General features: G+C 41.8%; 1 pseudogene; it reads right to left on the bottom strand.

Moving 5' to 3' along the window:
- Positions 1-436: 436 nt before the first annotated feature.
- Positions 437-24,179, bottom strand: LOC132044884 (acetolactate synthase small subunit 1, chloroplastic-like; annotated as a pseudogene).
- Between the last annotated feature and the right edge of the window lie 455 nt (positions 24,180-24,634).

The following is a 24,634-nucleotide window of genomic DNA, read 5'->3' as shown; positions in this document are numbered from 1 at the left end:
ATATTATAAATACATGATGCTTCTTCAAAAAAGATTGCATAATTTACAAATTTTTTCTTTTTCTCTCTATTGCTTTCACAACTCACAAAAATTGTTCCTCGTGAAATTCGAATTAATTGTATTAAAATTTCTTTTTGGCTTTATAAAAACTTCGAAGGAATTCTCGCCACCATCCCTACAGCAACAAAGTGTGCCTTATAAATCCTTAAGGACAGCTGAATTTTCTTTCCCAATATTATTTTCTAACACGTAAGTTACAACCTTACAGGATCTTTTTCAAACCTACAATGTTTGAGACAGTCGTCGGACAATATCATCAATAGAAAGAGTAGCCGAAGACAAATAAGAGAAAAAAATAAGAGCACAGATATAAACAATCTGAATGTTTCATATCACCTTCAAATTCAAAAGTCACTTTTTAAAAAAAAAAAAAAAAAAACTTTTAACTCATTGTTCTTTTCCGTGAAAATGACAATGTCAATCATGTTCAGCTAAGCTTACTGAAGAACCATCATCCCAAAAGAATTAGAGAAAAGTGAAAGAAATAAAAAAAGACAAGGAGCTGAAAACTCATCATATCTCAAAGACTAGATTTTCCTCGTTCACACGAAAGATATCAAAAACTGGTTCATGTACCCTATTCATGTTTTTTTTTTTTTTTTTTAAAAATACTTGCAACTACCTAAAAACCATGAAGCATGTACTATTAGAAAAGCAAAGTTGATGTGAAAGCTGCAGAGTCGCACATGCGGCAGGGGACCATCTTGCAATTTAATTCATCAATCCATGTTCACCCACATTTACATGAAGAGCAGCCATTTTCCACTGGATTTTTTACTACAAAGGGTAAGAATATCCTCGTAGGTACTTCGAATCCACACCTGATTCACGTACCAGTGCCAGACGGCCTGTTCGCGCTACCTGTTGGACGATTAATCAGGACAGAAAGCTCAGCCTCGAAAAACACAACTATAAAGGAAATTGCAAAGGAAAATTAAAGAATTCATATTGGCCTCACGAACATAGAGCTTTTGGGAAATATACAGAACATGGTAGTACGATATGCACTGTTTAGCCACTGCATGAACTTAGTCATAACCACTCATTTGGTAGGCTACATAAGGAACACAATATCATCTGTTTCCCTATGGGTTGTGGATTTAAATCTACTCATTAGTATGGCATTAAACTCAATTCTTTTTATTTCCCTTTCTTGAGAGAATAGTTTTAGCGTCTGCATAGCCACGCCATAAGGTGACCAAATTATCTCACATCCCCTCCTCCCCCTTCCCCTCATGCTTCACACTTCAAATCTCCTTTTTCCTTTTTCTGTTTTGGTCCCTTTCTGGAGTTTATTCAATGCTTACTACCTTATTTTTGATCAATTTAATGCAAAAATTCGTACTTAGCATTGGTGTTGAAAATCCCCTGAAGAAAAATGTACAGATTATAACATACATTTAGATCAACAGCATCTGTTCATAAAGGTTCAATACTTATTGCCTTCATTTCATAAACTGAACATAAGCTGGAATGGTTAATTTAATCCCTGTTCTCATAATCTCGTGAACCAAACAAACGAGTGAAACACAGTAGTAAACTCTAGTCATTATAGTGACCCTTATCCGTTTGCATTACAATTTCCCCATTACACTCCATCCGTATCACAATCCCTGTACTGCGAAGTCATTTTTTACAATCTCATTTTGGGCAAGCAGTAGCACTGCATATTACTGGATAATAATTTTGATATCGAAATAACAGGTTTGCAATAAGTAACTGACCTCACAAATACCATAAAGCTCTAGTAGCCGCTGCAAAGCAACCATCTTATGCAAATCTCCTGTAAGCTGGATAAAGCAAATAAAATAATAGTTCATTAAAATGTCCTAGAGAAGCTTCATCCATATTTAGATAAAAGTAAAAAGTATTCCAGGTTGGTTCATAAACTGCAATTAGAGTGCAGATAAATCTCTCTCATCCAAATGTATTTCTTCTTCAGGACAACGCTTAAGAGTGCTATTCTGTACAACATAAAGAACCAAAAAACTGATCCATGATCACCCATGGTAGTCTTGAGAGATAAAAATGGAATTGGTGAATGATTGCATGTTCATAAAAGCAATAGTTGGTTCATGTCAACTTCTTTATTGAAGTGCAAAACCTTATGCAAGTGATACAAGGCTCAACTATGAGTGATGTATTTCCGTTTAAATTAACAAGGTGGGGAAATGGAGGATGAAGCAGGTGCACTTGAAAGACCAAACCAAAAGATCAGAAATTTAAAAACACAATGTTTCTTGCATTAACCCAATAGGCTACCATACACCCAATACCAAAGACAGCCTGTGAATCAAGTCCAAAGAAGACATTTAAAATACTAGTGCAAGGGAATCTTCACCTCAAGAGTTATAGTATGGTCAGACACATCAACAGCTTTTGCTCTGAAAATGCTGGCAATATCAAGAACATCGCGGCGTGCTGCAGCATTCACAGCAATCTTTATCAGCATTAGTTCTCTTTCAGCAAATGGGTGGTGAGTAATATCCCGAACCTGAAAGGATGCAACAAATCCATTCATCATCTTCTGCTCATTCGCAAACAGGAATGAAAATTAACATCACAATCTTAGACCGGTAGGATCCTAACAAGTTGCATGTACCTGGACAGCAACATTGTGTTTAACACAGTAATACGGATACTTGGCTCTTGGCTTGAAAAACAATTATCTTTATTTGTTTGGACAACTGGTTGAATCTGGTTTTGAATTTCTTTTCTTTAAGAAAATAGAAACGAAAACAGGATTTTAAAAAGGCCCGCAGAAAAATAAATGTGCTTGATTTTTGGAAAAAACTAAAAAGATATGTCAGAATTTGCATTTTAAAGAGAAAAAGTAGGTGCAGATCAGGACAAAGATTGTTTACTGTTCCCTGAGTTGGTTCCAACAAACCAAAAAGCTGTAGAAGGAATAAAGGTCATCCATTTCACAGATTCTGAAAACAATACTCATTAAACATCATAACTCATAAAAATCACTCACTGTAGTTTCAAATACTAACAGGAATAGCGTGCAATACTAAATATAAAGCATACACATCAAGCTCTTAAATATGTAAGATGACATACACATCAACTTTCCAATAAATTCATAAACAGTTCAATACTTGAGGAACAATTTCTGAGAAGTGCACCCGAAAGGGAAAAAGAAAAAGAAAGAAAAACAAAACACTGTAGTACTTAGCCAAATGAATATACTAATCTATAAAGTTCATCCTTAATTTAGAAGGTTTTATCTGATATTAAACATGTTCCGTCACAATAATGTGAATTAAAAGAAAAAGTGACGAATAAAAATCACCATTCTTACACCATGTCACTTCCCAGCCTCAAGAAATTCAGTTGACAAGTGACTGCAATTTTTTGACTGAAAAAGTGTACAAAATTATCCATCGGGTTGGATGTCGAGCCAGCACTTCTGATAGATGACTGCTTACCTTATGAATATCAACCAACTTGTACAGTTGCTGCACCAACTTGCTAACTGACTCATCTGTACCAGGAACAACTGTTGTAATACGAGAAAGCCCCTCAACTTCAGCATGTCCAACTGCTAAACTCTGGAGAGGATATTTGAAAATATTTAATTATGAAGAACATCACAAATGAGCAGTCAAATGGATATGGAAACTTAGCTTCCGTTACAAAAAACCCAAATATTTGGAACATACTTGGATGTTATACCCTCGTCGAGCAAAAACTCCAGTGACTATGTTGAGAACTCCAGGAGAGTCATTCACAAGGATTGACAAAGTGTGTGAGCGGAGGCCACTTGTCTGGAAGAATTAAGCCAAGGACTAAAGTGAACATCACTTGTAGGCAAATTTTCGAATTAATAGACTAACAGTCGACACATGGAAAACATAAAGACATGGGAATTCAAGAATGAAAAGGCCAGCAAAAGCTGTTCTCAATCTACTTCCTTAGAATTGCAGCATATTTATGGGCTATTTCCCCATGGAAATTACTCAAGCAAACATCAAGACAAAGACAACTAAGATAAAAACTACACTCAATAGAAAATATAATCAGTGAGAAATTAAGGAGGCGAATCAGTATTTTTTAAAATTAATCAAATAAAAATTCAAGTTAGCACAAAGTTTTTGCCAGGAGGTACAAATCAAGTGTCATATATTGTGCTTACAATCTTTAGAGGGGGAGATCCAAATGGCCATGTAGGTATAGATAGCGACAACTTTAGACAAGTCCATGGTGGTTATGGTTATGTGATAGACTTTTCTGCGAAAAAACAGTAAACAAAGGAACAAATACTGATGTAGTACACTAATTATGCTGAGATTACATCAACAAGTCTGAGAATATCTGCTCGTACATTGAATAACATCCTAATTACACCATAGTGACTGTTTAGACAGAATAATAAACCAAGTAAATAAACACCAACGACATATACATTTTAGTAACACAGTACATAACACTGAGAATACACAGATATGATAATCCTAGACATTCGAGAGGCTAGACTCTCCCAGAGCATCCTTTTTTCCCTCCAAAACGACATATACATTTTAGTAACACAGTACATAACACTGAGAATACACAGATATGATAATCCTAGACATTCGAGAGGCTAGACTCTCCCAGAGCATTCCTTTTGTTCCTCCAAATTCTTTCTTAGTAACTGCCTTGCACTAGTTTCTCCAGAAAAAACCACCAGTACAAGTAACAGTCTAGACAGTTACTAACTTTTCAGTGTGTTATTTTCGGCCCTCCTGAAATATGTTTTAATAACCTGAGGCTCATCATTACCCTCCCCTATAAGAGTCACCTTGTCCTCAAGGTAAAAAGCAGGAAACTGTAGATCAATGACGGCAGAATCTTCCCAAGTATTCTCAAATTCGGGCTAGTTTTTCCACTTGATTAACACCTCCTGGTTACCATTAATCAGCTTCCGAATCTGCCTCACCGCTTCAGGTTCAACTTGAAGCTCCAATTCTGTTGTTTTAAGAAATGGAGGTAGGTCTTCAGTAGTAGTAGTTGGTAGTAAGCATGGTCTCAGCTGTGAAACATGAAATACTGAGTGAATGCGTGCTCCAACAGGTAACTCCAATCGATAAGCTACGGGACCAATCTTCTCTAGAATCTTGAAAGGACCATAAAAGCGGGGACTGAGTTTTTCATTGATCTTCTTAGCCAAAGAGCGTAGTTTGCAGGGCCGAAGTTTGAGATACACCATTTCTCCGACCTCAAAATTCACTTCCCTACGTAGTTTGTAGTTTTTTTTTTCCTTTAAAAAAAAAAATATAGAGAGAATCAGCTCGACTCTTCATTCTTTGTTGTGCATGTTACCAGATGATTTGCGAGTTCAGTCAAGATCAAATTTCTAGTGTGCACTTGTTCATTTACTTCTCCTACTGCAGAAACAGTGTCATCCATGTGAAAAACTGATGGTGGATCCCTCCCATATAATGCTTTAAAAGGTGTCATGCCTGCAGATCTGTTAAAAGATGTATTAAAACAATACTCAGCCCAAGCTACCCAATGAAACTGTTGCTTAGGATTTTCTCCAGCCATACAACGAAGATATGTCTCCAAACTCCTATTCACCACCTCTGTTTGCCCATCGGTCTCTGGATGGTACGCGGAGCTGTATCGTAATGTAGTTCCGGCCATTTTGAACCACTCCCTCCAGAATTGGCTAATGAACACACGGTCGCGATCAGACGCAATGGATTTAGGAAAACCATGCAATTTAACCCCTTCCTTGGTGAAACTAGCAACCACATCTTTAGCATTAAAAGGGTGAGGAAGGGGAATAAAGTGTGCGTACTTAGTAAGACGGTCTACCACAACCATTGTAGTATCAAACTTATGGGATTTAGGAAGGCCAGTGATGAAGTCCATACTAACATCCTCCCACACATGATGAGGTATGGGTAAAGGTTGAAGTAATCCGGCTAGACTCAAAGTTTGAGACTTGGTTCTTTTGACAAAGTTCACACTTGGTAACAAAGTCTTGCACATCCCTCTTCATACCTTCCCATTAAATATTCTCGGTATATGTGCGAAGATACCCCGAATGGCCTCCTATTGGAGAAGAATGGAACTACTTCAACAGCCCTGGTATTCTAGATGATCCTTTTGGCAAAACCAAACGTCCCTTGAATAGGAGACATCCATTCTTCAAGCTATGTTTGTCATCTGCTTGCTGTCCGTAGATTAACTTTTGCAAAATAGTAGTCATTTTGCTGTCTCGTTGTACTTCTTGGTCCCATTCCCCCCTGTCTTCGTACTTCCAAACCGAAAAGCCATATAACTCTACAGGTTTCCCATGTCTAGACAACGCATCAGCCACTTTATTTTCAGCACCCGGTTTGTACTTGATCTCAAACTTATAACCCATGAGTCTGGAAACCCATTTCTGCTGTTTCCCATCCATGACTCGCTGTTCCAGCAAGAATTTAAGGGCTTTTTTGTCAGTTTTAATGATGAAATGTTGACTCATCAAGTACTGATTCCATCTCTTGACGGCCAGCACAATGGCCATTAGCTCCCGTTCATATACCGAGCATTGTCTAGCTATAGAAGAAAGCATTTGACTGAAATATGCAATAGGTTTACCTTTTTGCATTAAAACTGCACCAACACCAAATCCCGAAGCATCAGCTTCAATTATAAATGGTTGAGAAAAGTCCGGCATCGCTAAAATATGCACTTGAGTTATAGTCAACTTCAATGCCTCAAATGCTTGTTGAGCTCGTTCTCCCTACAAAAAAGCGGCGGCAATCTTACCATAATCTTTGACAAACTTTCTGTAGTACCCTGTGAGTCCCAAAAATCCCCGCAAAGACTCGATATCTCTAGGAACAGGACAAAATATCAGACTCTCAATCTTGGAAGGATTTGCTTACACTCCTTCAGAGGAGATGATATGACCCAAATATTTCAGTTTAAGTTGCCCAAACACGCACTTCTTCTTGTTGATTACCAGCTGGTTCTGTTTGAGAACATCTACAGCAATCTTCAGATGTTCAAGATGAGAAGCATAGTAACAACAACAACAACAACATACCCAGTGAATCCCACAACGTGGGGTCTGGGGAGGGTAGAGTGTACGCAGACCTTAACCCTATCTTAGGTAGGGAGGCTGTTTCCGGCAGACCCTCGGCTCAAGAAAAGGCATATGAAAGGTTAGATACGGGCAAACAAATCAAAGCAATTATGAAAATGAAAACAATGAAAGTAAATAAGCCATTATAAACCAACAGATACTCGCAGAAATCAAGAGACAAGAAACTATAGAGCAATAAAACTACTCATAAGAAAGGACAAACACGACTACCTACTAGCCTTCTACCCTAATATGAGTCCTCCATACCCTCCTATCTAAGGTCATGTCCTCGGTAAGTAGGAAATGCGCCATGTCCTGTCTAATCACCTCTCCCCAATACTTCTTCGGCCCTCTCCTCCTCTTCCGAAACCGTCGCTAGCCACCTCTCGCACCTCTCGCACCGGGGCATTTGCATCTCTCCGCATCACATGCCCAAACCATCTCGACCTCGCTTCCCGCATCTTGTCTTTCACCGAGGCTACTCCAACCTTGTCTCGAATGACTTCATTCCTAATCCTATCGCTCCTAGTGTGCCCACACATCCATCGCAGCATTCAAGATGAGAAGCATAGTCTCTACTGTAAATCAAAATACGGAAAAGGGTCATATATACCCCTGTATTTTGAGAAAAGGTTTATATTTGCCCTTCGTTATACTTTTGGGCTAAATATACCCTTGTCATTATCTTTGGGCTAAGTATACCCTTATTATTGACTAACAGACCACTAACGTTCCACTATTAACGACCAATTAGTTTCTAATCAATCTGATTAACACCAATGACTGCCATGTGTCTTAATTTTTAATTTTAACCCAAACTCCTTACCTCCCTCCATAGACGGCTCAATAAGGGACGGTGTGTGGTTAGAGAGAGTCATTGTAGTCGTCGACGGCGGAGATGGAGGAAAGGAATGAAGAGATGGTTTAGAATCCTGCATCATTACATACCTGGAAAAAGAATCAAATTTGAGCTAGAAAAAGCATACATCAAAGTGAAACTTGAGAAATTCGTGATCAACTTTGCCGGTAGTTGGTGGAAGAAGAAATGTGAAATCCAAGTGCGTGAGTTTTGTGAAAGTTACTGTTGTACTTTTAGTTTGAATTGTTGGTGTTGAAGTGAAATGCTAGCTATGGAGGAAGTGGAGACAGTTGTCTTTCTTTTTGTGTGTGTGAGTGTGTGCTTCTACTTGATTTTTGAACCTTCCGGCTTGCAATGGAGGGAGAGAGTGATTTTGGCGCATTAATGAAAAAATGGGTGCAGATTATGCGGGTCATTACTTAATTAGTGGGAAACTGGTTGCTAGATTTATATTCATAAATCTTTGTTAAGCCTTTTCTTAATGTTTTGCAGATAAGATGGATTTTAACTGGTAATGGATCGAGAGATTATGCAAATCTTTAAGACAAATATCGGAGTGGATCGAGGCCAGATGTGTAATAAGTTAACTACTCTCTGTAGGGGCTTAATGTGGGTGATTTCTGGTGTATTGTGACGGAAGAAGAATGTTGCTTGAGCTTAAAAGTTCCACCTATGGCGGCAGATTAAAACATGTGGGATGGGATTAATTTAACCGGGTGAAATGGGATCGGGGTAAAACACTACGTGTAGACATTTAGACTCAAATTAATCTTAGAATAAGGTTTGTTAGTCAATAGGGGTATATTTAGCCCAAAAGTATAACGAAGGGCAAATATAAACCTTTTCTCAAAGTATAGGGGTATATATGACCCTTTTCCGATCAAAATATAATCAAAGAACACTAAAATAAATTTTCGCAAATGTTCCCTGAAAATATCATTCATCAATGACTGAAAAGTCGACGGTGTATTGGTCAAGTCAAATGGCATGACCATAAACACATAATGTCCCTCATGCGTGCCGAAGGCCGTTTTCGTTTCATCTCCTGGTTGAGTGCGAATCTGATGATAACCTGTCTTGAGATCCAACTTGCTAAATATGGTGGCTCCCCCTAGCTCATCCAGTAGCTCATCAATGCCATGGTATTGGAAATTTATCAGGGACTGTGATGTCATTAAGAGCTCGGTAATCCATGCAAAAAAGCCAACTTCCATCTTTTTTCTTAACGAGCAATACCGGATGAGAATATGGACTAGTACTAGCTCTAATGATTCCAACAGCCAACATCTCCTTGACTAAACGCTCGATCTCAGCTTTTTGAGAATGAGGATATCGGATATCGATATGGACAAATGTTAGGTGGTTGTTTTCCGGACTGAATAATGATGGCATGATCCCTAGAACGGTGTGGTGGTAGACCTGAAGCTTGCGCTCACACTTCTGGGTAATCACATAACAAGTCCTCCTTCTCTTTTGATATAATAGTTGTTTCATCTTCATGTACTGTCACTTGATTCAACTCAATGAAGAATCCCTGATTTCCTTTCTTTAACAGATTACTCATGGCTCTTAGTGACACTGTTGTTCGAACCATAGCTGGATCCCCTCGAAGCGACACCAATTTTCCTACGTCTTTGAATTTCATGGTGAGAAGTTTCCAGTTTACCCTCATCTCACCCAAAGTGGCTAGCCATTCCATCCTCAACACCACATCAGTTCCGCTCAAGTCAAACAAAAAATAATGTTGGTGAATTTGTACTCCTTGCACATCCAACCTCACCCCTTTACATACTTCATTTCGATCAACCTGTTGATCATTACCAATTGTCCCGTCAAATCCATTGGTCTTCTCAATAGGTAAATGCAGGTGATGAGCAAGCGCGGAAGATATAAAATTATGTGTAGCCCTACTGTCCACCAAAATTATCACGTCGTGCCCATGAATTTCCCACAAGTTTCATTGTTCTTCCTCCCATAAGGCCGACTACTGAATTCATATTCAACTGAATTCATATTCAACACCATCATAATAGCTTTGTGTTCTCCTTCATCTGCATCATCTCCTGCAACCTCGAAGAATTCTTTTGTTTCCTCTTCATCCGTGTTGGGTGCGTCTGAAATAATCAAGAGGTTCAATTGCCTATTTTTACAACAATGGTTAGGACCAAATTTTTCATCACATCTGAAACATAACCCTAACTCTTTTTTTCGGGCAATCTGAATCAGACAACCTTCTGAATCGACCCTAAGATTTCCCTGAAGAAGACGCATTAAAACCAGTTGATTTTGCTGCAGTATTCATTTGCGAATCAACGTTGAGTTCTGCTGCTCTGGCTCTTGATTCACGTGCTACAAGTATGTTTGTAACCCGAGAGTAATTGGATCTAAACACTACTTGTTTATTGCTTGAATTGCCTCTGTTTGGTTCATATTTGAACCCTTGAACTTGCTCCAAAATAAAACTTTGATCCTCTACCTTTTAAGTCATCTCCATTATCTCCCTCAATGTTTGAGCCCGTAAAAGCATCACTTCTGCTCGAATTTCTTCCTTAAGACCATTCAAGAACACCCCAGATAACAACCCATCAGACTCTTCCCTCATAGATGCTGACACTTCTCAAATTCTTCACGAAATGATGCAACAGTGGTGACCTGCTTTACCCCATTAAGACGGCATACTGGTTGCTCGGTAATGATGAAATCGATTCAGCAACTCTTTTTTGAAGACTTCCCAGGTTGATATCGTTTGCCTAGACTCTAACCAATAATACTAATTTAAGGCTTTTCCCTCCGAACAAACACCGGTTGCCTGCAATCTTTCTGCTTCAGAAACGTCATTCACTGCAAAGTATCGTTCCGCTCTAAAAATCCATCCCAAAGGGTCCTCTCCTTCAAAAACTGGTAGTTCTAGTGTCCGAAATTTCTTCCCATCTTTTTCTCCGGTGGAGTTAACATTGCTTCCCTCTTCTTGGTTTCCTGTGGATCTGGTTTGAGAAGCGGATGCTTCTGCCATTATAGTTTTCCCTTGTGCTTCAATTCTCACAAGAGACTCATTTCTTGAAACCATCCTTCCAGTTTTTTGATATCTTCTCTTACCCCGTCAAATTAGTTTTGACTTGTTCAACTCGTCCCTCCAATTTACTCACCATGCCGGAATGTTACCGTTCTGATACCAAATTTTATAGACTTTTCTGCGAAAAAACAGTAAATAAAGGAACAAATACTGATGTAGTACACCAATTATACTGAGATTACATCAACAAGTCTGAGATATCTGCTCCTACATTGAATAACATCCTAATTACAGCATAGTGACTGTTTAGACAGAATAATAAACTAAGTAAATAAACACCAACGACATAGAAATTCCAGTAACACAGTACATAACACAGAGAATAGACAGATATCATAATCCTAGACATTCGAGAGGCTAGACTCTCCCAGTGCATTCCTTTTTTTCCCTCCAAATTCTTCCTTAGTGCCTTGCACTATTTCTCCAGAAAAAACCACCAGTACAAGTAACTGTCTAGACAGTTACTAACTTTTTAGTGTGTTATTTTTGGCCCTCCTGGAATATATTTTAATAACCTGAGGCTCGTCATTATGGTACTAGGAATGACGACGGGAAGGATAAATTAGAATTAGCTTTAGCTTATGATTTAGTGGTAGTTAACACATATTTCAAGAAGAGAGATTCTCACCTAATTACTTACAAGAGTGGGGGTAACCATAGTCAAATAGAAATTATCCTTAAAAGAAAACAAGATAGAAGTATATGCAACGACTGTAAGGTTATTCCAGGAGAAGCAATGACCAGTACCCACCCAATATAGGTTAATAGTCTTAGATGTAAAGCTTAGGAGTACAGTGAGAAAGGTGATGGATCAAGTTTCGTATACTGTGCTTGCAATATTTATAAGGGGAGATCTAAATGATCATATAAGTAAAGATAGCAACAATAACACGTCCATGGTGGTGTAACATCCCGACCCCTCGTAAGTAGTTGAATCGCGTTCCTTGATTTGAGACTTACCATAGGTCCATTTAGTGTTTTGAGACTTGTTACGATGTTTTGAGAGGGACACAAGGGGCTCAGGTGAGTTTTGGGCAAGAAATGACATGTAAGCATGTTCTTGATTTTTTTATTTTTTTTTCTTGGTGTGGCCGCATTGGCGAAACTGGCCTCACAATTATGAGATCGCAGTTGCGGAACTATCCACACAATTGCAAGGCTAGCCACCACGATTGCGGAAATGGCTGTGATATAAAAGGGGTTGTATTCGGGTTTTTTTTTTTTTTTTTGACATTTTCAACTCTATTTTGGACAATTAAGCTATGGACTGAAGGAGAATTCGATTGGAAATCGACATATAACATTGAGGTAATGATTTTACCTAAACCCTAGAGATTATACACGATTACATACTAGATTTTGATATCTAAAGCGTGAAATTGAAGGTAGAAATGTGGGTTTTGGGTCTATGCCTCTAAAATCATTAAATTAGGGATTTGAGCATCAATTTAATGTCAGATGGGGAATCTAACTGTTGATTTGGACTCATATGGTTATGGGTAACCTAGAAAGGTAATTTATTTTGGGGTTTGACCATACAGCTCAGGGTTGACTTTGACTTCAACCTATAGTCTAATTTGCAAGCTTCTTGGAAGCCAAAAGTGTTTATTTTTTTCTAGAAAGAGCTTATGTTGGAAAGTTAAGGTGTTTGGCCAAGCTTTAAGGGAAAAAATTAAGTGTTTTTAGTAGTCGCAGAAGCTATTTTTTCACAACCTAAAAAAAAAAAAGGTAGTTTTTCTCCAAAAGCGCTTTTGGAACACTAGCCAAGCACAAAGTACTGCTCTAATATTTGCAACATTGCTTTTACAAATTTATTAGCCAAACACAAACTGCTACTCTCTAAACATACTTCTTCGAAAAGCACTCCTTACAAAAGCACTTTTAAAAATAAGCAGATTTTGGAAGTTTGACCAAATATGCTACTAGTCTAAGAAAATGAAATTGACGTCAATTGAGTAGTCTAACCTCGTAGAGTATTCTTTTGAATAGATCGATTCTGCGTGGTTAGTTTAAGGCAACTTTGGACCGAGGTATGATAAGACCTTGACCTCCATGAGGAAATTTTCCAAAATTGATATTGTTTGTCATATACTATGTATATGAGGGCACCGTATATGTGAGGTGACGAGCATATATGCAGATATCGAACTTAAAAATGCTATACTAGGTATAGATTGATATTTATATCCATGCTTTACGTGTTCTTTCTGTACATGACTACTTTGAGCATCCTATCATGCTAATATAATGTAATATGATAGGTGCAATTGAGGAGAAAAGTAGGCCCAGTTCAGCCCAGTTCAACTTGGGTCAGAATTGTAGGCTTACCACTACACTTCTTTCGAGCCATTGGAGATCATTGTGGAGGTTGGGTAGAGACAAAAGAGGAAACACAATTACGCAACCATCTCAAATGGGCAAGAGTTAAAATCAGAGGTGACTGAACCAGCATACCCAAGGAAATGAGCATTGATGATGGTGACTTTTGTTTACCCCGAAATTAGGTAATAAGTTGAATTTGTAAGTGAGGTATAGGATATGTGGCCAAACTTTAATCTATTTTGATTTTTGGGGGAATGTATATGTGGATTCGTGTACAATGACTTATATATATATAAACATATGTGTTAATAACTTGGACGAATATGTTAGTATTACGGATTCAAGCTAAATATATATATGTATATTGTTGTATTATATCGTATTGGATAGATGAATTAAGCCAAAGAACACTACAAATCCAGACCAAAATTAGAGAGAGAGAGAGAACTTCAATATAATTTTTATTACAATGCTCTAGATCTGAAAAAAGCTAACCCTTAAAAGTAGGGAAGTGCCCCCTATTTATAGTTTTCCCTATGAGCCTTTCATACAACATAAAGCCCTTTTAGAATAAAGAAAGCCCTAAAAGGATAAGGTTGGGTCGTACGGTCTGACACCCGTACGACTGGCAGCATTATGTGGCAGAACGATCTTGACACGTGGCAGAACTGATCAACCGGACTAACGGCCACGATCGGCTCGGCCATGGAGAAACCGACTAACGGCCACGATCAACTCCTACCATGGAGAAACCGACCGGGCCGTGATGAGGAGTTTTGCCCGGATAACCTGGACCTTACGATTTTCCTTCGACTTCTTCTGATCAACCACTTCTGATGCAATACCCCCGGTCTGAGCGCACGTGCTTGTTTCTTCCTTCCCTTTATCCCCGGTCTAGCATTAATCTGACTTTTACCGTATACAGATAGTCCCCACACTTTTCGGACCGAAGTTTTGCCGGAGTAACGGGAAGTGGATGAGTCACGAAACGGGTGGTTCCATAAGTTCGTTCTTATCTTTTCATTTTGGCAGGAACAGTTACGTCACGTTCCTCTGCCATTAGCCACGTGTCTCATCCCGAACGGCCAACTCTGGCAACCGCCGTAACGCACGTCGTTTCAAGTCACGTCTCATTAATTGTGGGACACATGGCATCCCCAGGTTGGCTGGGATCTGTAACTGCTGGCCCCCCATGCCTATATAAGGCCTTCGACCCCTTCACTTCTTCATTTTACTTCTCTTTTTCTCCACTTCCAAATCACCCTCATTTCACATTTTTCGTTGATTTCAACCGTTCTCATCCCCAAATTCGTTGCTTACATTGATTGCAAGTAGGGGTGTTCATGGTTCGGTTTGGGTCGGTTATTGATTAAAACCATAACCAAACCAATTTAGTCGGTTTTAAATGTCTAAAACTATAACCAAACCAAATAAAATAATAACCACCGGTTTGGTTATTGTCGATTTGGTTCGGTTTGGTTCGATTTTTCGGTTTATGACTAGCAGCCATGAGACTTATCAATAAAACATTAAAAAGTTGAAAATGAGATGTCTTTTTTTTTGTTCAAATGATAACTTTTATTTATAATTTAAGGTGAAACATACATCATAGAAACATTTTCACTATTAGTGATAGTGTAGTACTCAAGTTACCCAAAGTTGCTAAACTATTACATATAGAGCTAAAAACTAACTTAGTAGTGGCTGCACCATTTTTGTCATCTTAATACACATACCTGTAATAAAGTAGAGCATAGGAGCTTTTAGTTGTTGTTTACAAACATACATATTAATTAAACATAAAGACTACCTAAAATTAAAATGAAAATATATGAAATAAAAAAACTTTGTGTAATGATCCCAAACTTTGGGGCAATAATTGCATTTTGCCCTCAATTCTCTCATTTTATTAACAAAACTTTGTGTAAAGATCCCAAACTTCAGATGTTTTTCTATCATTATCCCCAAGGCTAGGGTCTCGATTACAAGGATTTGTTCTTTTTCTCGCTTTTTAGAGGATTACCCACGGAAGAAGTATTAGGGCATTACCACGTGCTTGAGTTACATCAAATGCCGATGTTATCGAAGTATCTTCTATAGGAACCTCCAAATCTACAACCTCCGTCCTTTTCATATGAAAAATATTAAGTTTAGGACTCATTCAAACAAGAAAAAAGAAAGGTATAAATTCGGAAAAAAAAAAAAACAACCTAAAATCAAATGGGCGAAAGATAGGCTAAAAATTTAAGTCAAGACATTAGACTCTAACGTGAGCTTCAGTTAGTAGGTTTACACTTAACACTTAAAGAGTTAAAAGACTTAAAGACATGGGCTTGGACATATTCTTAAAAACATGGGTCTTAAACAATCATGTGAAATAAGTAGACCAAAAATCAAATTAATGATTAAAAGGTATAAAATATTTATAATTATTTATGAAAAACTAATATTATACATATAAATAATTATAAAATTTATGTATATAATTTATCGGTTTGGTTCGGTTATTTATTCGGTTATTTTTTAATAGAACCATAACCAAACCAAATATTATCGGTTTTTAAAATTTAAAACCAAATCAAACCAAACCAAACCAAATGTCGGTTTTTTTATTCGGTTTGGTTAAATTTTCGGTTTTGGTTTTGATTTTAACCAAAACCGTGAACAACCCTAATTGCAAGAACCTTGTCAACCTCTCATCTGCTGTTTTTTAGATTGAAAGCGCTGCTTCGTTTCTTCTCACTTTGCCATTTCGAATTTTCCTTTTTCCTTTCAACTGCTCCTTCACTCTTTCTTATCATTTTAACTTTGTTCCCTCTCCCTTTTCGAATTCGTCAATCTCCTTTTTCCATAACTTCCAAATGTCTGCCAACACCGAAACCACCTCCCAGTGATGTTCCTCGGTTTCTTCTCAAGAGCTAAGCCGGTTTCCCAACCCAAGGGAAAAAACGCCGAGCCCATCGCTAGACATAGTGCCATCCAAACCCAACTACAACAAAGAATTCGAAGCCGAAGCCTTCCTTGGTTGCGGACGAGTAGGGTACGATGTAAGGCGATATCCCTCGTACATTACCGAGGATAAACTTGATCAGTGTCCGGCCGACCGCGGATAGGATAACCGTCCGGCCGCAAGTGTTCGCCCCGGACTCGACGAATCTATCACCGACCATGGAAGGCTTCTTGTACGTTTACACCTATCCCTTTACACTCAAGCTCGACCCCCAATCGATCCCAAGAGACCGAGATGTGCCGGACATATAACATAACCCCGGCCCAAATTGGTCCGATAATCTGAGGACCGTGGCCTGCCTCCGGCTGTTGGCCAACAATGCCAAAAAGGAATTCACGATGACTCATTTAATCCGCTTATACTCCCAAGGCGATTCCGAGAGGGTGTGATAAAGCTCGCCGTCGAGGCGGAACCCGATCTTTTAAGATGGACGAAGACGAGACCGGTTGGTTAGAGCGCTTGTCCTGTCGAGACCGGCACGGACATTATTCAGTTTCGAGTATATGCCCTTCTCGGAAAAATGAAACGATAACCGTAAGTTTCTCGCTCCTTCAATAGTTATTCTCGAATGTTTCATCAAACCCCCGTATTTACACTTCCTCCCCTTCTTCTTTTATCACCCGTGGCATGGATACCTCCGCCGTCCAAACATAGAACGAGTAGTGGGTTGAAGCACTTCTCGAACACACCCATGAAGAACTCGACATGGGGAATCTGTCGCGTGGCGCCAGATGGGTTGCCCAAAATCATGGTAATACTATATTTGAATTGGGATATAATGTATCTTCTACTTTTTCTTTTCCTTTCTATAACCTCTTCGGTGTTTAGAGCTTACCCGAGGCTCGGTGGAGCCTGCACGTAGGCAAGGCCAAAGCAAAACGTTAAGCCGTGCCAGTGGGGACTCAGATCACCTCGGTCATCCCGTATCATCGCTGCTGCCAACAAAAGGCGAAAAAAGCCCTCGGACAAAGGCCAAAAACCGAGGAAAAGGGCAAGGAGCGTCGTTCGGGCTCTAAGAGACGAAGAAGAGCCCGATTTAATTATCCGAAGGGTCGGTGTGGCCCCTCCATCGAGTCCGTTCCATCGAGGAAGAAGCCACGGGCCGCCCACTTCCTCTAGGTGGGGAAAGACCTTCCGCTCCGCTCTCGCTCACAAAAGGGAAGAAACCCGCTGCCAAGCACCAAGGTCCATCGAATTCATTGATATTTCAAAGGATGCCTCCTTCAGAGGTTCCCCGCAAAGGACAAGGAGATCCAGTTTGACTCGACTACCGAGGCCGAACAAGGAGCCGAGGCCATATTTGACACCGAGGCTCCACGGATACCGGTTCATTGCCCGCCGGGATCCAAATGGGCAGCCGTCCGAGGCACCTCGCTCCTACCGAGGCCGCTCGTGTTGTCCCGGCCTTCTCATCGCTCCGAGGTTTCGACAACCTCGATGAAATGTTTTTGGAAACCCTCCCGCAACCGGAAGCCGCCGGCTTCGGACATCTCCCCTATCCCACGAGCCACGAGGCGGCTAGCCGGTCCACCGAAATCAAAAGTAGTGCGAGGGAGAGCCCGTGCGAACCTTTCCCGACTCCAAGTGTGGAACCCAAGAGGACACAATCGGCCGTGATTACCAGTCCCCGAAGATCGTGCCTTTTTGTCCCGTCCGGGGAGTAGCAAGCTACAGAGGCCCCTCGTCTCGGACTCGGATAAGCGGAAGATGGCGAGTCCCCACAGAGTCTCATTAACGAAGGCATGCACGCGCGGCAATCGAGTAAGCTTATCGGCCCTATCCTTGCGTAATTCAACGTGAATTTTAGTTTCTCGTTTAACTTCTCCAGCTTTTTTACAGTGTGATGCTCGTCAACGAAGCCTTCATCCGTGCTCGAAGGTAGAAAGACGACTGTAGAGGCCGACCGGATGCCCGTGGTCGGGAAACGGAGAAGTTCAAAGACCTTTGCACAACCGGCGAAGGAGGATGGGCGAACCGAGTTGTTGCCCTTACCAACCTTCAACCCGAGCAACACGGCGAAGGCCGAAAACCTTCGATTAAAGGATGAATCGGCCGGGATGGTCGAGGAAGAACTCGGCTTCGGAAGCGGAGAAAGTCGGCCTTAGCCACGACAATGCTCGATTCTCTTCGAGGCTTAGTGAGCTCGAAACCACGATCTCTCAACTCCGAGAGGAGCTTGACTCGGTCAAGTCTGATGTCGTGAACATGGCCGAGAGGCATCGGCTGCTTGAATCCGAGAGTGCCAAATATAAGGAGAGGAATGAGGGTGTTCGAGCAAAAAGCCGACACGTGGCCCGGATATGCGGCAGTCGGAAAACCGAACTTGAGGAGACGGCCGAGGCTAATGATCTTCAAAGCCGAGCTTCGAGTCGGCCACTCAATTCCAAAGAACCCTCGATGAAGAGGGATGAATTAATGGCCAAGCTTAGCCCGGCCGAGACCGATTCGCGAAGCCACGAGGAGTGTGGAGGCCGCCGAGGCTTATTTCACGATTGCGAGAGTATGAACGGTGGAAGTCTCGGAGGGTCGCCCGAGCAGCGGAGCGTGGCACTGCCGATCTCATTACCACTCGAGGGCTAAAAGGACGGAGAAGAAGCCAAAAGAGCCTCCCCATACCGACTCCGAAGACTCGGCTCGCCGGTGTCCGAACATTCTGGATCCAGCCACACCGGATAGACCAGGGCCTGTATTTAGCCTTTTGTTTTTTGCCTTTTTGGCTTTGTTTTTTCAACTTTGTAGGAATTTCAAGTGTAAAAAACCTACATATATGAAATGTGCATTTTTCTTGTGGACTCTTTAATTCTTTTGCTTGAATGCTTGTTATGACCTTTGCCCGAATTGCCGGTCCATTATAAGGACAAGCAGAGACTTCGGAGTCACTTTTTTGGACTATGCCTATATTTTGGCTTTTCTCTTCGTCCGACGTTTTGTCCGGAACGGGGATCGACCGGTTTGCCCGCGGGACTTATTTATGCTTTGTGAATTGAACGTCTCCGAATCCGTTAGGCATTTTTAGCTCTATATTTTTTGGCTATTCACTTATCGTAGATTAAGTTCGGACACCCGAATCCTCGCCTACCAATTTCGATGTAGCGTCCCCATTCGAGGTGTTTAAGATTTTGGCTCGGTTCTAACGTGACCTTGTTGCCTTTTGTCGAATTTCGACTGTAGTGCCCGAAGTAGGGTATATGAATAAAGCGATGCCGAATTTCGGCGATAATCACCGGGGTAGTGTGCTTTAACAAGAAGACATCCGAAATGCAATAATCCGAATTTTCAATAATCTTTGTAAGTATTTGTACGTACATGATATGAGGACTTTATCCGTTTCCTTCTGTTTTGCCGTAGCAAATTCTAAGTGACACGGTCGTTACGATCGTTTTGGTCCTTACATCAAAACCCTAATACGAAGGTCCGAATTTTGGTTTTACCGTAGCAAATATTAAGTGGACACGATTCATTCGATCGTTTGGTCCTTACATCGAAACCTAATACGAGAGGTCCGATTTTGAGGACCAGACGGTGTTCGCTTTGTTGAGCTCCTCCGTTTTCAACTAAACCGGGTAAACCTCGATGTGGGTATAGTAGTCCTTTTAGTGCTTATTCGAGCCGCAAAGTCAAAAGCACTATCAAGTCCCCACTGTAGAGGGTGTGGTCCTGGCTTCCGGCATTTGTCCTCGTCTTATTCTCTAGTAACACGTTGTACTTGTTGCCTCATTAAAAATCTTGTCGGAAAACCCATTTTGGGACAAAAACCGTACTAAGGATAAGAGTGCGTTAACGTGTTTCGTACCTAGCACCTAACTTTATCCGGTACTCGACTTTCTGCAAAAAAGAAAAGGTTAATAAACAAAAGTGTTCATACCTTAGTAGTAGTATCTCTTCAAATGAGCCACATTCCAGTTATTGCGCAACCGTTGCCCGTCCATGGATTCCAGCTGATACGATCCTTTGCCCGTTACCTCGGTTATCTTGTACGGGCCTTCCTGGGCCGGGGACTCGCTTTCCATCGTTGGGATTCTTGGTGTTGAGTTGCAATTTCCGAAACACCAAGTCCCCAATTTGAAAATGTCGAAAATTGGCCCTCCGGTTATAGTACCTTTCCATTACTCTCGCTTTCCGGGCCGCAATACGTACCAACGCGTTTTAGCGAAGTTCATCCGAGATCGAGTCTTACGGCCATAGCCTCCTCATTTGATCCCTTGGCGGTGTACTTGAATCGAGACTCGGTTCGCCAACTTCTACGGAATGAGGGCTTCGGCCCTGCAGACAACGAAGGGTGTTTCTCCGTCTTGATTTCAATGTGGTTCTATAAGCTCCGACAAGAGCCTCCGGTAGTACTTCCCTCCGCTGATGCTTTGATGTTTCAAGTCTTTTCCTCGGATTTTTGAATTATTGTTTTAGTCGTGAGATTCCGCCGTCCGTTCGCACACGGGTGATACAGAGTTGATACGATTTTCTTGATCTTCAACCTTCGAGGAAATCATTGACTTTGCCGCCAATGAACTCGAGGGCCGTTGTCACAAGTTCTCTGCCGGATGCCAAAACGACAAATAATGTGGTCCCGTATAGGTTAATAACTTCCTTTTCTCTAATCTTTTCGAAGCGTCCGCGTCTACCCATTTGGAGAAATAGTCGTATAAATAAAATAAAACGGCCTTACACGGTGCCCATGGCAACGGACCAACAATGTCCATTCCCCACTTCACGAAGCGGCCATGGTGATATCACCGAGTGCGAACTCCCTCCGACGAATCATCTGGCATGTCTTTGACACCGTCCGTCACATTTGACAAAATTCTTCGACCTTCCTCCATCCTGGTTCCGCAGTAACCCCGCTCTCGATAATTTTCGAACTAAGGCTTCAAGACAGGAGTGATTGCCGCAGTCCCTTCGTGTACTTTCATTACATACCGGCTTTCTGGGGACCCAAACACTTGTCGGGGGTCCGAAGAAAGACCGTCGATACAATTGACCGTCTACTCGCGAACCGCGCTCGCTTTTGTCCTTAGTGACCGTGATTCTTTGGGTCACTCGAGCTTTCCATCTTCGTGAAGTAGTCGATGTATTTGTTGCGCCAATCCCAAGTTAAACCCATTGTGTTTATTTCAACATGCCCGTTTTCTATCGCCGAATTCATCAAGTGTACCATAGTCCCGGGGTTGATTTCTTCCCCTTCAACGGAAGATCCCAAATTAGCCAATGCATCGGCTTCGCTGTTCTGCTCCCTGGGTACATGCTGCATGGTCCATTCTTTAAACCGGTAAAGTATCACTTGGATTTTTTCCAGATACCTTTACATCCGTTCGTCCTTAACCTCGAAGACGTCATTCACCTGGTTAATGACGAAGAGAGAGTCGCATTTTGCTTCAATTATTTCGGCCCCCATACTCCGAGCTAACTCCAACCTGCAATCATAGCCTCATACTCGGCTTCATTGTTAGTCAATTTAACAGCTCTAATGGATTGTCGAACGGCATCCCTGCCCGGGGGGTTCTCGAGGACGATTCTGAGCCGGAAACCTTTCGAGGTCGAGGCCCCGTCCGTATGTAGCGACCAAATACCCGAAGCTTTTCTCGAGGTTAGCAGAAGTTCTTTTTCAATCTCGGGGACCATAGCCGGTGGGTAAAAGTCCGCCACAAAGTCGGCCAAGATCCGGGACTCGATAACCGTCCGAGGCTTGTATTCGATATCATGTCCGCAATCTCTGTACCTATTTAGTTAGTCTACCCATAATAGTCGGTTTATGCATGATGCTCTTTGCAGGGTAAGTAGTCACTACACATATCGGATGGCGTTGAAGCAAGGCTTGAGCTTTCACTTTACGGTGCCAATGCCAATTTTTTCAAGGCGGGGATAACGGTTCCGCATCCCCCAAAGTTCTACTCGCATAATATATAGGGGAATGCGTACTGGATTTTCCTGACCAAAACACCACTTATCGCTACCTCGGATACGACGGGGTAGAAAAAAGGCTGTCGTCACGCTTCGGTGTGTGCGAGTGGCGGTCGACAAGTAATTCCTTTCAATTCTTGTAAGGCTTCCGACGTTGCGTGTCCGGGTGAAGTCATTCTTCTTCCTTAATAAGGCGAAGAAACGGTGACTCTGTCCGAGGATCTTGATGTGAACCGACTCGGTCGCTATCCTTGGGTGGAGCCTCTCGCGCTCCTTTGACGTTATTTACCGCCTCGATATCCTCGATTGCTTTGATCTTGTCCCGGTTGATTTCACCCGACTAGACACCATGAAACCCAAGAACTTGCCCGACCGACACCGAAAGCGCATTTCTCCCGGTTAGCTTCATGTTGTATTTTCGGCACATCGAAGGTTTCCCTTTGAAATGTTTTAAATGGTCCTCTATTTCGAGGACTTGACAACCATGTCATCAATATAAACTTCCATTGTTTTTTCTATGTTCTTCGAACATCCCATTAACTAGGCATTGGTAAGTTGCACCGGCATTTTTTAATCCGAAGGGCATGACATTGTAACAGTAAGTCCCATATCGGTAATAAAGGATGTTTTCTCTTGATCATCCGGCATCGTCGGACGGTTATACCCTAGAGTAGGCATCGAGAAAACTTAACATCTCATGTCCGGCCGTCGCGTCGATCATTCTATCGATGTGTGGCATCGGAAATGAATCCTTCGGACATGCTTTGTTTAGATCCTTATAATCAACGCACATTCGAAATTTATTACCCTTTTTCGGCACCACCACTACGTTAGCCACTCAACTGGGTATTTTACCTCCCGAATAGAGCTATTTTCAAAAGCTTTGTTTCCTCATCCTTTACGAAGGCGTGCTTCCGATTACGTAAATAGCCCTCCGCTTCGCTTCACCTAGAAATCTCCCGCTGGTCACTTGTGAGTTGTTGCTTCCGACCGCACACCCGTCATATCTATATGGGACCATGCGAAACAATCGGCATTAGCTCGAAGAAATTTAATTAACTTGTTCCCGAGCTCCGAGGTTAGCCCCGTGCCTGTGCATACCTTTCTATCCCAGACATTCGAAACAAGAGACTTGCTCCAACTCTCATCAGAGACTTGGTTGCATCCGAGTCATCCGGCAAGACGAATGATCCGGGTATACCGAAATCATCCCTTCATGCCCCGGTCCAACCGCCTCGCTCCGTTCCCGAACCCGTGTAATCGTAGTTGCTATTTGGGGTCCTTTCCCCCAGCTTGACTTTCTTCTTTTTTATCCGGTTTTTGGGAAAGGGACGCTTCCCGACCGGCGAACATTTCCTTGCAAATGGCCGTTCACCCTGATGGTTTATCCCTCCGGGAGTTTCGGGAATTTCAGCAAATGATAACGTCGATGGCACGGCCCTCATGCTATGTATCCATGGTCTACCCAGCAATGCATTATACTTCATATCTCCTTCGAGTACATAGAACACCGTTTGCTGAATAGTGCCATCAATGTTGACCGGTAAAGAAATATCACCCTTCGTGGTTTCACTCGCCATATTGAACCCGCCGAACAGCACTTGGACCTCTGGTACGATCGATCGAGTAGCCTTAGCCGTTCAACCACTCTCCACCGATGATGTTGGTCGAGCTACACGTCAATCAAAATACGTTTAACTTCAGATTTAAAAATAAGAATAGAGATTACCAACGCATCATTGTACGGTTGAATGATGCCTTCTGCATCCTCGTTGCTGAAAGAGATGGAACCATCAGATACGTAATCCCGGCTGCGCTTCTCATGAACAATGGAAACCTTTGACCGTTTCATCACCGACCCTCTAGGAGCATCAGAACCCCCGATTATCATGTTGATTATATGCTGAGGTTACGGTTCGGCTCGCTTTTGTTTGACTCCCTTCCTTTGTATGGCCTTTAGCCTCGCTCACCGTAATTCACGGAGGTGACCATTTTCGAACGGGCCACCTCTTATAACTTGGCTTACGCGCTCACCCCGTGCCCATGAGTTCCGTGGTATTCACATATCATGTTCGGGTCCCGCTGGACCGGATCCGATCTCAATGGTCTCGGCCACCTTGCTTCGAATACGACCTATGGCCGAGACGAGATCCGAGGTATCGACACCCGGGTTGTATTTCGATATCCTTGGCGGGTCTCGTTGGTAGCCGAGCTTCCGCATCACTTCTAAATACAGACCAACTATTCGATGGCCGCTTCCGCCGCTTATCTCCCGGCCGGAGAATAGGCCAAGACCAATCCTCGATTTTTCCGACCCGGCTTGGGCTTTTGAATGAGTATGGTCGA

The sequence above is a fragment of the Lycium ferocissimum genome, unplaced genomic scaffold (genome assembly GCF_029784015.1).
Source record: "Lycium ferocissimum isolate CSIRO_LF1 unplaced genomic scaffold, AGI_CSIRO_Lferr_CH_V1 ctg5394, whole genome shotgun sequence".
Taxonomy (NCBI): Eukaryota; Viridiplantae; Streptophyta; class Magnoliopsida; order Solanales; family Solanaceae; genus Lycium; species Lycium ferocissimum.
This window is presented reverse-complemented; position numbering and strand designations above follow the sequence as displayed.